The following is a 6,328-nucleotide window of genomic DNA, read 5'->3' on the forward strand; positions in this document are numbered from 1 at the left end:
TTTCTGAATGTCCCCACAAAACCCTACACAGAATGAACTAATTATTTTAAGTTAATTCAATAAACACATTTGCACATCTCATATTTGCTAGTTTTGCTACGTTGGTAAGAGAACTGACATCTGACCTCATACCCAAGGGGAGAAGGCGGGACAGCCATGAGTGGGGCTGGGGCAGAAAACTCCAAGAAGAGGAAATGGGTAGGTAGATAAAACCTGGACGCGTTCCAGGAACAGCAAGAAGGCCGGTGCAGCTGAAGTACAGCGCACAACATAATCCTACGAATGTGAGATCAAAGGGAAGAGCGGGGCTGGTATCACCACAGACAATGGAGCGCTGCCTGCAAAATTCCAAGGAGAAACGTTTTTCCTCCCAGAATTCTTTCTATCAATAGTGAGGACCGAATAAAGACAGTACAAGCTGACAAGAACTCAGGACTTTCACCTATAAAGCAATTCGTTCTAGGATTTGTACACGGCAGTCTACTCCCACAGGTGGGGTCGGGGAGAGGAAGACAGGAAGGCACAGCCACTGCGAGGGCCGTCACCTCCACTGGGAACAACGCAGACGGGTTTGGAGGGAGTCGTTTGGACGTTGTCGGGCTTCTACTTGTGCCCTTTCCAACCCATTTCCCACAAAGCTGCTGCTCAAGTAAACTTGGCCCGGTTTTAGGTTGCTCCCCTCATTAAAAGCCCTTTAATGGCTCTGAGAAAGCTTCAGAATAAAATCCAGCTTTCACTGTGATATCAAAGGCGCTTTGTTAGTGATTTCTGCCCATCTCTCCCCACTCTGGATAGCCACCACATCCAGACTTCTTAAAGCTATTTAGCTGTTTGCCATCTTGGAGCCTGTGTATCTGCTGCTCTCTCTCACCAAGGAAATCCTTCTTCCTCTCCTTTCTTTCCCTAGTGCCGTGGTCAGCAAACTGCGGCTCTCGAGCCACATGCGGCTCTTTGGCCCCTTGAGTGTGGCTCTTCCACAAAATACCACGGCCTGGGCGAGTCTATTTTGAAGAAGTGTCGTTAGAAGAAGTTTAAGTTTAAAAAATTTGGCCTCAAAAGGAATTTCAATCATTGTACTGTTGATATTTGGCTCTGTTGACTAATGAGTTTGCTGACCACAGCGCTAATAGATTGCGCCTTGTTTTTCAAACTTTGTTATCTTGGAGAAACCCTCTTGACAACCTTGTGCTCTCCTCTTACCCACCACTGGTTTAAGTCCCCGTGATTTTATCCCATGATTTCTTTAGGTTGCTCACCTCTAGTACCATTCTATCTCTACTAATTAACTATTCCTCTGTCCTCCTTGCTAGATTATAATCTCTATGAGAGTAGGGGCTGCATTTTTAAAAATATATATTTTTATTGATTTCAGAGAGGGAGAGAGAGATAGAAACATCAACGATGAGCCTTAGCTGGTTTGGCTCAATGGCTAGAGCGTCGACCTATGGACTGAAGTGTCCCAGGTTTAATTCCAGTCAAGAGCACAAGCCTGGGTTGCGGGGCTCAATCTCCAGGAGGGGATGTGCAGGGGAGCAGCCAATCAATGATTCTCTCTCATCATTGATGTTTCTGGCTCTCTCTTCCTCTCCCTTCCTCTCTGAAATCAATAAAAATAAAAAAAATAAAAATAAAAAAAAGAAACGTCAACGATGAGAGAGAATCATGGTTGGTTTCCTCATGCATTGCTCCTCCCCTTCCCCCACTGGGGATGGAATGGGGAAATAAACCATGATCTCCTGGTTCATAGGTTGATGATCAACCACTGAGCCACACTGGCCATGCAGTAGGGGCTGCATTTTAATTAAGTTTCTGTAATGGCTTCTCTGCCAGACTGCTTAGGTTAAAATCTCAGCTGCATTCCCTGCCATGCTATCTGGGAGTTCAGTCTCAGGTCCTTAAAAGGTGTGTGGATTGAATCCATGCAGATGGGCTGAGTTCCCGGGGTGGGGACCTCTCAGCAGGGGAGTGAGGATGACTCACTTTAATCAATCTGGATCCTTCCCCTCCCTTCCCAAGGAGCAGAGCTCAGCTTCCTCCGTAGGACTGTTATGCCTTGAGGGTTATGGGGAAAAATCTGAAAAATGCAGTCTCTTTCTCTTTTCATGTTTATCCATGTGTTGACCTAAGGAATTCAGAATATCTCATAGAGCAAACATTTCCAAAACATGTCATTGTCTGACCATTCTTATGAGGCTACGTTAGGACCCAGGTGAAGGACAGGACACCCAGTTAAACTTGAATTTCAGACAAATATTGCATGAGGCATGATTATACTAGAGAATTACTTGTTGTTTATCTGAAATTCAAATTTAACTGGGAGCCTGCTCTTTTTATTTGCTAAATTTGGCAACTTTCCCTCTGCCTTTTAGTCAAGGCAAAGCAGCCCCACCTTAGGGTTAATGTTTTGTAATGTGCGCCATCTAGTGGTGGCATGAACAAAGAGGAAACCAAGAACCCACAGTCTCAAAGGTACAACCTGAAAACAGCATTGCGAGAAAGCTGAAAATAAGCAACTATGCTTTGATTTTTAAAATTTTCTTTAAATTTTTTTTTTTAACTTGCATCTTTGGACGTGGTGTCTGTGATCAGATCAACAGCTTAGAGCATATCTGAAATCTCTTATAAGCCAACGCTCACCTGGCTGAGGCCTTGGGCTTCCCCATTCCCCCGTGTATATAAACACACAGCCCTGACCTTGATCTAGTGTGCTCCCTAGCGTTCCTCGAGGTTGTTTTACAATAAGCACGTGGCACCCAGCAGTGTCTATCAAGCACAATAAATGTCAGGCTGGTGCAATTTCATTAAACCCAACAGCACCTGTAGAGAGACACAAGCCAGCAGGTATTTCCTGTTTACTGTTTAACCGAGGGGGGGAGGGGGAAGAGTGCGTGTGCAAGGGAATTGGCACCATCCAGGGGGCCTCTGGCTGCACACTGGAATCACCTGGGAGGTTTTCAAAGTATTGATGCTCTTGCCTTCCCCCTTCCCTCCTCCCTCTTCTTCTCCCACTCTTCTCCTTTTCCTTCTTAAACCATGTGAGTTCACACATGCTGTGCAATGTCAAAGACTTTATAAGAGATGAACAACAAGATCAGATGTCACCTTAAAGTTTGAGGTATGTTAGGAACAAAGACTCTCATCGGCAGTGTCTCCACGGGGCGGACAGCTCTTTGCTTTGTTCTGTGGACAGGCTAAAAAGTACAAGAGCTTCCCGGGTGAGGATTGGTTTCTGCGGTTCTGTGATCTCATCGGAGATACTAGTTACGAAATGGTGTAGAAGCTCCACTCGCAGTTTAGCCAGGATAGGAACCCGGAGCTCAGTTTTTTTTTGTGTTTTTTTTTGAATAGGCTTGTAGAATAAACTGGAAGGTGAGAGTTTGGGGGATGGAAACTTATTTTCAAATATCCTTCAAATGGACAAAGTGTCACTACTATATAGTTGTAATAAGAATGAAAAAGAATACCTGCGATTTATGGAGGGTCTCTTATTGGCCAGGCATTGATCAGGATGCTTCACACGCATTCTATTTTTTTAACTCGCAAAGTAACCCAGCGGGCTAGGGGCTACTAAGGTGACCAGATGTCCCGCTTTGGGCGTCTTTTTGACGTCTTTTTGGACCGCTTGTTGACGTCTGGTCTCCTTAGGCTAGATCCCCATGTTGCACAAGAGGAAGCTGAGGCTCAGGTTTTGTACTTCCTAAGATGACACAGCTGGTGAGTTGCAGGGCTATTTTTCACACCCAACTTCCTTCGCTCTTCCTGCCCTGATACTCTGCCAAGATCACAATGTCGAGTTCTGCACATTTCTTTCCCCTCTAAGCTCGTGCTTGTGACAGAGAGCTCGCTGCCAAGTCCCTCACGTGTCAACAGCACTCCGTTTCCAGACACAGCCGCCCAATATTCTAAAGTCCTTAAAAACAGATTTTAAAAAAAATCCACTTCCTTCTGGCTGGCTCCAGAGTCAAAAGCCATTTCCTTCCTTCCTCCCTCCTTCCCTCTCTTCCTTCCTTCCTTCCTTCCTCCCTCTCTCCCTCCCTCCCTTCCTTCATTCCTTCCTTCCTGGCACTTACCTTTGAGTAGCTGGGGGTCGTGCAGGGGCCTTGGTGATGACGTCAGAGCTGTGCAGTTACATCTCGGAGATAACGTGCATTTGGCCCCAAACTGCCGCAATTGAGTCGTAATAAAGTGAGTGTCGCAACTGAGTCGTAATCTTGCCTTCAATTTGTAAAAAAAATGCGACATCTATGAAGCACAATAAAACGACGTATCCCTGTACCTAGGGCTCTCTAGAGCCCACCTTGGAAGGAGGAACAAGAAAACAAATGGTGCCCTGGATGGTGTTGCTCAGTGGTTAGAGTTCTGGCTCTCGCACCAAAGGGGTTGCAGGTTCAGTCCTGGGCCCCGTTCAGGGAGCATGCGGGGACAGCCGATGGGTGTGTACAGACATCCCTTTCTCTGCACCACAGGCTCCTGGGCAGAGCAGAGCTCCGAGTCTGTGGGCATTAAAGAGGAAGGGATCCCAGGGTGCAGGGAGTGGGCAGTGGGCCAGACAGAGGCACCTTTGTGGGCTTTGCTTGGGGACTCGGAATGGCCACTCGGAGGGCTTTGAAAACCTCTGTGGTGTCGTGGGACAGTAAATCTTGTCCACGTCACAGCCTGTGGTTTTTCTGAGCACCCTGGGTTTTTCTGATGACCTCTCCTCTGTGGCCCCATTGCTGTCACAGGACTTAGCACACTCATTCTTTCGTTCCTGGAGGACTGTGCCGGGGGGCGGGGACACCCTGGTGAACAAAAGCTCCTGATCCCGTGGAGCTTCCCGGCAAGGAGAGAGGCTCACTGTCACCTGGCCGGACACTCTCCCCAGGCATGGCGGGCTGCTTGAAGGCTGTGTTTACGTTTTAGCATTTTCACTTTACTACACAATCCACATAAAATGCGCCCTTTAAAAGTGGGTGAGTGGGTGGTGTCTAGTCTGTTCACAAAATTGTGCAGCTCTCACCACTACCTAATCACAGAACATTTTTCTCTCCCCCAAATGAAACCCTGTACCCACCAACTCTACCTCACCATCCCTCCAGCCCCCGGGCCCTGGCACACTAACCTGCTTTCTGTTTGTGGGTTTGCCTTTTCTAGACATTTCATATCAATACAATCATGTAGTACATGGCCTTTTGTGTCTGACTTCTTTCACTGAGCAGAATATTCTCCAGCTTCACCTATGTTGTAGCATGTATTAGTCACTCATTACTTTTTACAGACAACTAGGGGCCCAGTGCATGAATTCTTGCACCTTGGAAGGAACTGTGGGCTGTGAGGCTACGGTGGACACATGGGTGGGTCTCGGCCCACCCTCCACACCCTCACCCAGCCCCTCCTGCCACAGCCCCCAGTCCCCTGTCTGCTGGTAGCCCTGCTCCTGCCACACCACCGCCACTCCCACATGCTGATGGCACTGACCCCACTTGCACCCACTGAAGGCCCGGAGCGACTGGGGCCAGCGCTAGCAGTGGGTGCAAGCAGTGGCTGCCAGCCCCTATGGCCCCTCAGGAGCAGGGGGAGGTGGAGAAGCCCTAAGGGGCAATCGGGGCCGGCAGCTGCCATTCGCACCTGCTGACAGTGACCAGCGCCCCCGTCTTGGTCTGGTGCCTCCACTCACCTGCTCTACCATCTTGCAACAGCCAAATGCCCGCTATGTTCTGCATTCTGTCACCTGCTGCCGACACCCACCATGTTCCTTCCACATGTGCCCCCTGGTGGTCAGTGCACATCATAGCCACCGGTTGTTCGATTGTTCTGTATATTTGATATTAGGGTTTTATATATGTAGATAATATCCATTAAATGGACATACCACATTTTGGGTATGTAGTTATCAGTTGCTGGACTGTTACATTCACTTTTGTATTTTGTGCCTCGGTGTCTTCCTCCCTCCTTCTTATCCCCCAATACTTATTCCACACCTAACACATTATGAACACTGTACCTAAACATCTGATAAAAGGTTCCAGTATCAGGAAATTGAAAGACAATATTTTTTAAATTTTTAAATAAATGCTTTATTTTAAAATAGTTTTAGATTTACAGAGAAGTTGCAAAGATTGTACAGAATTCCAATATGCCCATCACCTAATTTCCTCTATTGTTAAAACCAGACATACTATGTATGGTACATTTGTTCCAACTACGGAACCAGCATTGTTACATTACTATAAACTAGACTGTCCATTTTATCCAGATTTCACTGGTTTTTCCACAATGGCCTTTTCCTGTTCCAGGATCTTACCCAGGATTCCTTGCGTTCAGTCATTGGTCTCCTCAGGCTCCTCTG

Source organism: Pipistrellus hanaki (assembly GCF_964339955.1).
Source record: "Pipistrellus hanaki genome assembly, chromosome: 16".
Lineage (NCBI taxonomy): Eukaryota > Metazoa > Chordata > Mammalia > Chiroptera > Vespertilionidae > Pipistrellus > Pipistrellus hanaki.